Source organism: Pinus tabuliformis, chromosome 1_1 (genome assembly GCF_031772625.1).
Source record: "Pinus tabuliformis cultivar Carrire ecotype Pingquan chromosome 1_1, CPIR1, whole genome shotgun sequence".
NCBI classification, from domain to species: domain Eukaryota; kingdom Viridiplantae; phylum Streptophyta; class Pinopsida; order Pinales; family Pinaceae; genus Pinus; species Pinus tabuliformis.
In genome coordinates, this window is record NC_142297.1 from 364280156 (window position 1) to 364292585 (window position 12430).

At 37.5% G+C, this 12430-nt stretch overlaps 1 pseudogene; it reads right to left on the reverse strand.

The window, feature by feature from the left end:
* Positions 1 to 1563: 1563 nt before the first annotated feature.
* On the reverse strand, positions 1564 to 10134 carry LOC149213114 (polygalacturonate 4-alpha-galacturonosyltransferase-like; annotated as a pseudogene).
* Between the last annotated feature and the right edge of the window lie 2296 nt (positions 10135 to 12430).

The window sequence follows — 12430 nt, forward strand, 5'->3', positions numbered from 1 at the left end:
TGGCCTTGTCTAGTACCTACATGGCCTCTTAGATAACCAAGATTGAGCTCAAACTCACCCCATCAAACAAAAATAATGCTCAGGGGAGAGGGAAACGACTCTAGTAAGTAGAGTCCACCCAAAAATGCTTAAGAACACTCCAGGTAAGGAGAGAGAAATTCTTAACAGTCGTACATAAACCAAATTAGCAACTCCTTTAGTAAATGCAATAGCTCCAGAACTGTGGCAATTGATCTCTAACTCAACAAGAAAGTGGATTATGAGTAACTCAGAGCTGATGCACTTCATAGAACATCAATCAATCAAGAGTTTCTGAATGATGCTAATAGAAATTCAATGGAGAGTTATTTATTTCAGCCATGAGCACAAAGACAGGGAGCACATATAATATAACTAAGGAGTATGAATGATGATAACTCATAGACCATAAGTTTATTATATCCTAGGAACATAAATTAGATGAGAGCCTAGCACATTGCCTTCATTGTCAAAAGAGAGATGTCCATGTGCAAATTAACCCTCACTCCATGTGAGACTATTGTAGTATAGCTGCTATGGGAAAATGGAGGAATTCATCATGGCAGCTAAACACTGAATTGAGCTAGTTTCACTGTTGTCCAATTAGGACTATTGCATCTTGTCACATGCAAAGATTTCAGGACATTTCAACATTACAAAGGGAATAATCCATGCATAGTCACTCTTTCTTTAGTTAAGTCAAAGCTCATGGAGAATGATATCGATGTGTTTTAACCTATATTTGACCTCTTTTGACTAGCAACCAAGAAAGTGAAAAAGCTCGAAGTTTTTAATCCAACGGGAGAAGAAAAACTGAGGATAAAAAGAAGTCTACAACACTTGAAGAAACCAAAATCTGTGACTAAGCTGAATCTCAATCTAAAGCTATCTATTTGTAGCAGGATCTAAATATCTATGGTAAAGAGTCAAGGGTTTGCTGTAGTAGCCAAAGATCAGTAACAAAAGGCAAAAATTTTGTAATTGGAAGTCATTGTATTATAATAAGAGACTAAACCTACAATAGGACAGAAATTCAGAAGCTGCTTCTGACTTTGACTAGGCAGAGAATCAACTATTGACCTTGATGTAAAGAGGAGGGTTGACTTGGAGGGAATCTTTGGTCTTGTGTTGGATATCTCATTTTGAATAAATTCAATAAGAGGAGAATTGTTGGGTTTTCCCCTATTGAGAGGTTTTTCCCTACCTTGAAAGCCTAAATCTTTGTGTCTCGTACTTCTTTGTGTTCTTGGAAGAACAATTTGTGTAATTACTTGATGAAATAGAAATATTAACTAACAAAGAAAAGAATACTTATATAGGAGTTTACTTCCAACTATCAAGGAATACAATGAGGACATAAAATTTGTAAATCTTAAACTTGGCTAGGTCACTGCACCTCCAAAAGCCTGACTCATTAAGCCATAAACTAGAAACCTTCAGTGGAACTCCAAAAACAAATGAATTAGAATGAATTATCAACCAAAATCAAGGGCCTTTACACTTTACATTTGATAATCTATTGCAATATGAATATTGAGGTCACAACTATTCATTTATATTGCACTGTTGTAAGAAAGGATGATCATATTTTATATATTTTGTCTAGTAAGGCCTGCACTTTGTCATTGCTAGCTCTAACCAAGGTTTCATCATCCCATTGTAATGAACAACAGCTGCATTGTCAATCTCTCAACGATCCACACTAGGATTATATCCTAAACCCAACACATGCCAAGACTTGTCCAAAGGATGGGTCAAGTGAAAAAACATTCAATCCAGGGGGTAGTGTTCCAAGCTTCCACAACACTCTATCATCATTCTAACATACAATAAAAGAAAAACTTAGAAATCGAACAAAGAAAAACCCATTAAGTTTTCTAGCCAAATACTTCAGATTTACTTCAAATACTTTAAAGTAAGCATCACAGGAATTAACATAAATAAACCACACTACACACTTACTATGTTCTGCCACCTGTGATATATTCTAGTTATATCTTGTTTCTCCCATTCTTTGAGATCAAATACATTCATCCCATATGCCCAACCACAAGCATTAGGATCAATGAGCCTGGCTATGTGCGGATTGGAAAAATTAAGGTATTTGTCAAACCGGTGAAAGCTTTCTCCATAATTTTCCACTGAACCATTAAACTTTCCATGAAGATCTACTGACCATAACGGTGTCAAATATTTCTTCACCACAATATCATCATCCAAGAAAAGGATCTTCTCCATTTTGGGATAAACTTGTGGAAGATAGAAACGAAGATGATATAGCATGGATAAATATTTTGGATTTATATATTTCAAATTGGAGGAATGTACTGAGAGTGTAGTCGAGTGATCTGCCTTGAAATAATACTCTTTCATAGCTGTGGATTCAAGTTGGCGAAGCACAGGGCAATAGGAGGAATTGAGCCATTTGAAATCATCTACATTTTCTACATGTATCGCAGCTTTCCCTGGGGGATTAAGTAAAAACCACATTTTCATGGCCCCAAAATTTAACTTGTCTATGATGAGATGAAATACATGTTTCTCAGATTCCTACAAACACATGCAAATCACCTACAATGAGATCCAAATATTAAATGTAAAATGCAGCAAAACTATTGGACATCCAAACTTTAGAGTAATTTAAGTTAGTAACACTTCACCTTAGCATTCATGACAGTTGAATTCACAACCACAGATGCAACCAATACATTGTCAGAAAATAATGCATAGTGATAAAGAGTTGGATCCTCCAGCTTGTCCTTTTTAGGAAATTTTGCTTTTCAAGGGCAAGCAAGTAATAATCCATGGTCAATCGCATGGATAGATAGTGCAGGCCCTTGGGAACAGTCTTTGCTGCCAGCTGACTTAAAAATGTACTTTGCTTTTTCAAGGTCCTTACTTGCTTGTCTGCAGACTGAAGCATGGCTCACAACTTCTTTGTTACTATCCCACAGTCATAAAATTGTTCTCTAGCCTTGGATAGGACATGACCCATACCCTTGATCTTCTCAGGTGCACTGAAACTTTCATATCAATTATCGGCGATGAAAAAGAGAATAAAAAGCAGAATGATTGACACACAGACTGCAACTTTAAAAGAAACAAAGGATATGTTATGAAACCAGCTCACAAAAAGATAGAAAAGAGAGATCCACGCCTTAGAATTCAGCCTCTTCGAGGGGGCAACCTCCTTTACATTACATAAATGAACAATTCTTGGATGATACAAATGACAAAACCTCCTTTCTATATATAGGAGTCTAAGGAGTCACAATATAATCCAGCCGACCTAACAATAATAATATAAAGCCACAAAAATAACAATAGAGGGATTCTATGGGGCACAAAAATAACAATATGGGGGTAATAGGGGCACAACAATATAAATAAGGGGTATAACTACAATAGTAATGGGGTAATCACTAGTATTATAGGGACCCAACATGCCCCTCTCCTTCAAAAAAGTGTTGTCCTCAACGCTTGAGTAGTTCTGGATACTTCTGCATAAAATTCTCATCCTCCCATGTGGAATCTTCAGCGGATAAGTTCTTCCACTTGATAAGATACTCTGAAATTGATCGATTTCGTAGCTGTCGAGTTCTTGTTTCTGTGACTGCTTCCGGTTCCAATATAATTTTTCCTTCCTCGTCAAGTTCTGGCAATATTGTTTGAATTGGGAGCTTGTCACCTATAACCTTCTTTAAACATGAAACATGGAAAACTGGGTGCAATCGAGAAGCTGCAGGAAGCTCCAATTTGTATGCCATAGTACCAATCTTTTGCAACACCTTGTACGGACCATAATACTTTGGTGATAATTTATTATCCTTCTTAGCTTGCTTTAGGGACATTTGCTTATATGGTTGTAGCCGTAGGAATACCCAATCACCTACATCAAAACTTCTTTCACTGCGATGTTGATCTGCCTGTTGTTTCATTCTATTTTGTGCCAACACGAGGTTATCCTTTAAGAGTTGGAGGACTTGTTGTTGATGTTCGATGTGATGTTCCACTGCCTGAACCTTAGAATTTTCTCTTAAATATGATGTGATGGATGGTGGTTGATACCCATAAAGTGCCATAAATGGGGTCATTTTTGTTGCTGTATGGAAGGAAGTGTTATACCACCATTCAGCCAGAGGCAACCATTTGACCCATTGTGTCTGTTTATCAGATACAAAGCAACGAAGATATCCTTCCAAACATTTGTTTACTATCTCAGTTTGCCCATCAGATTGAGGATGATAAGATGAGCTATGAGCTAACTGAGTACCAAGACAAGAAAATAATTCTGTCCAAAAATTTCCAGTGAAAATGGGATCTCTGTCACTTACAATAATCTTTGGGTTTCCATGTAGCTTTTGAACTGTTTCCATAAATGCAGTAGAAACTGTACTGGCTTTAAATGGATGTGATAATGCACAAAAGTGTGCATACTTGGTAAGTCTGTCAACTACCACCATGATGACACTCTTTCCCTCAGACTTGGGTAAACCTGTGATAAAATCCATTGAAACCTCCTCCCAACGTTGGCTTGGAATGGATAAAGGTTGTAATAGACCCGGTGTCTTAATTGTTTCAACTTTATTTTGTTGGCAAACCAAACATTCCGCCACAAACTTTTGAATATCTGATTTAAGGCCATCCCAAAAAAATTCCTTCTTAACCCTGTGGTAAGTTTTTAAAAATCCTGAGTGCCCTCCTAAGGGAGAAGTGTGCAATTCCATAAGAATCTTTTGTTTTAGCTGGGAATTCTTACAGAGGTATAAGCGATCTTTGTACCATAACGAATCATTTTGCCAGCTAAATGTATCAGAAGTACTGGAATCTTGTTGTAGCTTTCGAATAAGTGCCCACACTTCTTCGTCATTCTTCCATTCCTCCCTTGCTTCGTTTATCCAATCTGGTTGGATAATAGAAATGGCACACAACAATGCTTCCACATCCTCATCCTTTCTTGAGAGTGCATCTGCCACCACATTTTGCTTCCCTTTTTTGTAGATGATTTCAAAGTCATAACCCAACATCTTTGTGACCCACTTTTGTTGCTCTTCAGAGGATAATCTTTGTTCTAAAAAGTATTTAAGGCTATCATGATCCGTTTTTACCTTGAAGTGTCTTCCCATTAGGTAGGGTCGCCATTTCTTAAGTGCATGGAGTATTGCCAACATTTCCTTCTCATAAATAGCTTTGCTTAAAAACTTTCCCTTGATTGGACGACTTTCAAAAGCAATGGGTCTTTCATCTTGCATTAGAACAACACCAATTCCATTTCCTGAAGCATCACATTCCACAATAAAGGTTTTTGTGAAGTCCGGTGTAGCTAAGACCGGTGCTTGGCACATTGCCTCTTTAAGATGTTCAAAGGCCTTTGTTGCTTCCGGAGTCCATGAAAATGAATCTTTCTTCAATAATGTTGTTAGAGGTGCTGCTATTCTCCCATAATTCTTAACAAACTTGCGATAATACCCTGTCAACCCAAGAAATCCTCGCAGATGCTTTATGGATGTGGGGATTTTCCATTCCTTAATGGCTTTAATTTTGCTAGGGTCTACCTTAACTCCTTCATGAGATACAATATGACCCAAATATTCCACCTCCTGGACTCCAAAGAAACATTTGGATCTTTTTGCATATAATTGTTTCTCCTCCAATAGTTGTAGCACCCTGTCAACATGTTCAACATGATCCTTCCAAGACTTGCTGTAGATTAGTATATCATCAAAAAATACTAACACAAATTTTCTAAGGAATGGTTTGAAAATTGAATTCATCAAACCTTGAAATGTTGAAGGTGCATTGGTAAGGCCAAAAGGCATGACCAAAAATTCATAATGACCCTCATGAGTTCTAAATGCCGTTTTCGGAATGTCTTCAATCTTCATTCTGATTTGATGATATCCCGAACGAAGATCCAACTTGGTGAAGTAAATTGATCCATGCAATTCATCCAGTAATTCATCAATGACAGGAATGGGGAACTTATCTTTAATAGTGAGCTTGTTGAGCTCCCTATAATCCGGACACATGCGCCATGATCCATCCTTCTTGTGCACCAATACTACTGGAGCTGAGAAAGAACTTTGACTCGGTTGAATTATACCAGCCTCTAGCATTTCTGCAACCATACGTTCAATTTCACTTTTTTGGACATAGGGATATCTGTACGGCCTGATGTTTGGAGGAACACTTCCTGGAATCAGATGAATAGCATGATCATGATCACGCATAGGTGGGAGACCTTTGGGAGTCTCAAATACCTTGGAATGATTGTCCAGGACTTTTTGGAGATCTGGAGAAATAGATGATTCCAATGTGGAAACATCTAGCGAACATAATTGTGCAATTACACCTCTTTGCTCCTTTTTTAGAAGCTTTGTCATGCCATTAGAGCTGATTATCTTTCCTGGTTTCCCTGCAATACCCCTTAATTCAACTTCCTTTCCTTCCGTAGAAAATTTGATGAAAAGTTCTTGAAAATTAAAAGCTATTGTACCCAAGGATTGTAGCCATTGGACTCCTAGTACAACATCAGCACCTCCCATTGGAATGGAAAGCATTGGGCTAGTCAATACATATTCTCCCATGGATAGCTTGATATTATGGCACTTTCCAGAGCAATTTATTGTTCCTCCATTTGCAATCATCACTTGACACTCTGGTGCTGGATATAGGAAGCAATTCAATTCTTTTGCTACCCTACAATGAATAAAATTGTGGGTGCTTCCTGAATCAATCAACACTATTACCTTTTTCTTCTTGATTTGTCCTTCTATCTTGATGGTTTGAGGAGTGGTAATTCCCGCCAATGCATTACAAGATATGGTCGGATTTATTTGTTCTTCATCTAGGCTTTGTTCCTGGAGTATATCTTCTTCTTTTGACCTTTCTTGCTCCTTTTCTTCTTCCTCTTCACAATCTATGTAGAATAATTTCTTCTCAGCACACTTATGACCTTTAGTGTATTTGCTATCACAACTGTAACAAAGCCCTTTTGCTCTTTTTTCTTCCAATTGTTGTGGTGTCAACCTTATAGGTTGTGGAAGACTAGGGGCAACAACACTTCCGTCTTTATAGTTGTGAGTGGTATGCTTCCTGGTTGCCATAATTTTGCTTTCCATTTTTCTTGCTAACCTGAATGCCTTCTCTAATGAATCAGGTTCCCAAAGGCGAACATCATGTTGGATATTATCCTTTAAAGACCCTATGAACACATCAATCCTATGCTCCTCTGGAATATCTTTTACCCTTATGTTCAATTTTTGGAACTCCTCAATGTGCTCCATTATTGAACCCTTTTGTTTGAGACTTATCAATTGGCTAAAAAAAGTGTTGCTTTTTGTATCCTCATAATGTGCTATCAATTCTTCCGTAAAAATTGCCCAAGTGATAAATTGTTTACGAGAGCAAAGCCATTGATACCATACAAACTGATTTGGTTCCAAATATACAGTTGCCATACGTACCTTTTGTGTGTTTTGCACATTATTGAGATCGAAGAATTGCTCCATCTGTAATATCCATGTGGCGGGATCCTTGCCATCAAACTTCCTCATATCGATTTTTGGAATATGGTGATTCTTCGATCCAACATTAGCGTCTATGGAATCATGATTAACATTTCTTTTGTTCTCATCATGAGTTTCCTTTACTACCTTTTCACCATTAGTGACCCTTTCTTGTAGCAACTTCTTCAATTCTTCCATGTCTGTCTTCAAATCTATCTTCAAATCATCCATCTTAGCTTCCATGCCCTTTATCTTAGATTCCACACCATTTATCTTAGATTCCACGCCACTTATCTTAGCTTCTGTTAGCTTTTGTGAGCGTGACATTTGTTGCACTTGTTCTTGTAATTTTGATATATCATGTAGCATTTCTTCCTCTTCTTCATGAGTCATGCTAGAGCTTTCAGGTTCCTTACTAGGTGTTTGCATTTTCTTTCCTCGGGGCATCAGTTACCGATAATAATGCTTTACTATGCCCTTTGAATTTCGTTAAACCAAGCTTACACAAAAATTAAAAAAAAACTACACACCTTTTTTCACTTTATAGAAGCCTGATATTGAATCTGATGTATCTCTGTAATTTCGGATCATCCAGTTCTGAAATTTCTACCTGTAGTAGCCTTCTGTGTCCTCTTTCCAATGCCACAAGTCTGAGCCAAATTGGATTCTCCAAGGAAGAGTTATGTGAAATCTCCCACAGTGACTTGCTTTTAGACTGGTTCAGTAGAGCGAACTTGTACGACGTGCCACGAGTCACTGTTTCAACCTTTGAATCTGAAACACCCACACAAGAAACTACAGTCCGTCCTCTTTCTGTACCTTCTTACGAAATTTCAATCCGATCCCCAGAGAGAAAGTTATGACGATTTTCCCCAGGTCACCTGTTTTGAATGTAATTCAGGAGTCTGCAAAAAGACCAACTTCCTCAGATCATATCTCCGCAAATATCGCGCAAAAATCTTGAAATTCGGACCCAAGGTTCAGCGCGATTTCTTCTCAAATGGGTTTTTTTTGCGACTTCTGAAACGTCACAGAAAAAAAGTTATAGCGAAAATTCCACGATGACCTGTTTGGAGCAGCGAAACCCTAGAATCCAAAGCTCTGATACCAAATGTTATGAAACCAGCTCAAAAAAGATAGAAAAGAGAGATCAACGCCTTAGAATTCAGCCTCTTCGAGGGGGCAACCTCCTTTACATTACATAAATGAACAATTCTTGGATGATACAAATGACAAAACCTCCTTTCTATATATAGGAGTCTAAGGAGTCACAATATAATCCAGCCGACCTAACAATAATAATATAAAGCCACAAAAATAACAATAGAGGGATTCTATGGGGCACAGAAATAACAATATGGGGGTAATAGGGGTATAACTACAATAGTAATAGGGGTATAACTACAATAGTAATGGGGTAATCACTAGTATTATAGGGACCCAATAGGATATGAGCACCAAATGCAAATGGAAGCACTTACTACTCTTGATTTAGAAGTATCCAATGCAAAATCTATTACCTTTGAGGTAGATTAGAATCTGCATTAGCCTGACCCAATGTATGTTGACATTCTTTAATACGAAGCATCAATTCATGGTATAAATCAAGATTATTCCTAGCCTGGGAAATGCTTGAATACACCCTAGCCATGATCAGTTGGTCTCGCATCAATCTAACAGTGGAGTCAAAATTCTTGTTCTCATTCTCTCGCCTCCAAATGTTGTGTTTTCCCAGGACAACAGAATCTACCTCCTTGGAATGTTTGATTATTGCATTTTCAAGCTCAACTCATTTTTCTTCATCCTGTTGAATCAGCTCTGTTGACCTTTTCTCCCTCCTCTTTTGTCTCAATTGTTGTAAGCATTAAACTACTATAAATTAAAGCATTCTATGCTAAAATCTAAGAAATTTAAAATTTTTCTATTGGAGAAGTAACATTCAAAAAGGATTTTGGAAAATAATATAACAATTGCCTTTTCCATGAGAACAAAAAGTAGCGATCTAGTGCAACAAAGAATTTTACCCTCCGTGAAACTTTTTTTGGACTTCCTTCAAGCTACAAATGGTCTGCATTACAACAATCATTGTCCTGGGGGTTTGACTAGACATTACCTTACAGTAGGCTACCAACATCATAGATTAGTTAACCAGGGAAAATCAAAACTTACCATCAAGAGCATTCTCTTTGAAGTCTTAATGTTCACTTCCTCTGTCATCCTCTTGAAACCTCATAAGAAGTTCTTTGTCATTGGAAGTTTTTTCTGCACCTCGTCATTCATTTTAAACCCCTCAGGATTTTCCTTGCCTTCTTCATTGAAGATCACAACCTCTTGTTGTGAATGTAACTTTTCTGAGCTGTCTCCAAAAGTCATTTTCCTCTGCTTGATGTACACTGTTAGGAATAGAGAAGCACCCGTGCCAATGTCAGTTTTCACTTCCTGCTTAATACGACCCTACTCAACTACATAGATCATCATCACATAGGTTTCCTTACATGTTCAATAGAGAAAATAACCAAAATCTTCACCAATCATACCTCAAAGTTAGTAATATCCCTTTGGTTTACTTCAGAGGGCTTTTCTCATACCCATGAGGAAGATAAGTCATTCCGTCCAAAAATATTTAAGTTTATGGTTCCCGAGTCCTCTGTGATAGCTGTTATGACATCAATCACCTACCCAGTAAATAAAATTTATCTTCAATTCTGTGCTCAATATGGGAGAAATGAAATTTAAGATATCCAAATGCAGCAAGTTTCTTATACTTGCCTCCTTTGGGAAGAGAGACTCAATGCTCTTTGTTAAACTTTGCTTTCTCCAGTCATCTACTTGTTCCTATGAACCCCACAGATAAATAGATAAGAGTGAATTTAAAAATATGATAGAGCTCCAGTATCCTCAATAATTCCTCTCTATTTCAATCCACTTAGGTCGATTATATTTCAGTTTAGGGACATTATTTATTTTCTGTGATTAGACTAACGTAAGTGCAAGTGCATTTCCCAGATCCTGAAAAAGAACAAAATGGCCATAGAAAAATAGAATTGGTTTTCAAGACGTGGAAAGAGAATACCATTCTAACAGATCCATCTCCTAAGAAGTTGTCCCCTTCTATTCTAAATGATAAAAAATGCATAAAAGGTCAGGTAGAAAGACTTGATGGAGAAGAATATCTATAAAAATACTGAAACGCTAAAAAGCGGGTTGCTTTGCTATCATGCATATGCTAAGATCAATATTTCGTAACACATCAATAATAAAATGGTGTGTATAATATCTATCGTTTGTTTTGGACAATGTGCTCTGAACACTATGGGAACAATGTGAAAATGATATGTATAGCAGAAAGTAGCTGGTGAACAAGATTGTAGTTGTGAATTGGGTCTAGGTTGGGTGGATCAGAGTTGGTTTTAGCTTGACTAATGAGAATTGGATTTAGATTTATGAATGGAAAGCGGGTCTGGCTTGGATAATGAGTGGATGGGAAGAATGATTGTTACCCTTCCCACCCAGATTCAATTCCCACAATATTCAATTCCCATGAGTAAGATGTTGAACTGAACTCTTAACAAATATATTTTTATAATACCCATCCTTCTTATGCATAATCCAGTGCACACTTAGTACCATCCTACTCAAAATGAGGAGTGCCCAGTAAATTCATCGAGCAGTTGCCCAACAAATTTACCAGTCATATGCATTTCCCCTTGTTAAAAAATGGAAAGAGCATTGTTATTTCTTGATATCAGGATGAATGGTTTCATTATCTTTGGCAAGGGAAATTACCCTAGGGACAGTTGGTAAAACCTTTGCTCTTGCATGAGAGAGGTACAAACGTTGAATCTTTCTCTTGGTAGGTATTGTACTGTGTTAATGTAGAAATGGAGTTCATAGCTTCACATAGATCAAATGAAAGGAAACCTATAAAGAAAACTCACAAAATTTTTGGAAAAATGCTAGAGGTGCTAAACTTCTGACAATAAGCGAGGAAAGTAAATTTGATAACATCTACGCCTTCAGATCCTGCGAAAAATCTAAAAGGAAAATTAAATTCCAAAGTAGGTCCATGGGGTTTTGGTTCAATGGTTAATCGAGGGTGGTGAAGGAAAATCAAATTTTGAAGCAGGTCCATGGGGTCTTGGTTGAATGGTTAACTAGGAGTGATGGTAATTCTCCGCTAAGGCTCAAATCACATAGATACATTGTTCAATGGGTTCTCAATGAAAGGGATCTTTCTAAAGTAGTATAAGATGACTACACTTCATTGTAATGGAGATATTACTTGAATGTTGTAAGAAGCCTACACTTCATTGTAATAAGAAAGGGCATGCTTGCCAATAAAGATAAATTAAATGCTGACCCACCCCAAAAAAAGAGACAGAAGCAACCTGATGAGGGAGGAGGGCAGGATGAAGCTTAGCAGCGAGGGAGGAGGGAAGGAAGAAGCTTACAAGTTGCAGATGTAGATGCAGAGTGACAAAACCTAGATTCCAAAAAAACCAATGGCATCATCACAAAGATAACAAGGAAGCCCACCACAGCTATTCGATGATGAAAACCTCAACCTCCCCATCCTCCATTTCTACCACGCTAGTAGCCATGCCACCCTCCATTCCGCACACCTCCTCCTTTCACAGGCATCTTTAACTCTCAACCCTAACACCACTTTTCTCCTTCTCCTCCTCCTAAACAGATATCAAGCAATGTAACCCTTACTCAATCATAATCCTCTACATCAAACCCATATCATGGTTAGCAGAAATATATGAAGTCAACAACAACCAAAAAAACCCTTAGATCTCATATATACTTTAGAGCATTTGATAGAAAAATTTACCAAAGGCATTACGAAATGGATAGATCAACTAATTTCATGCATTTTTGAGAAAGAAAGGGACACTGAC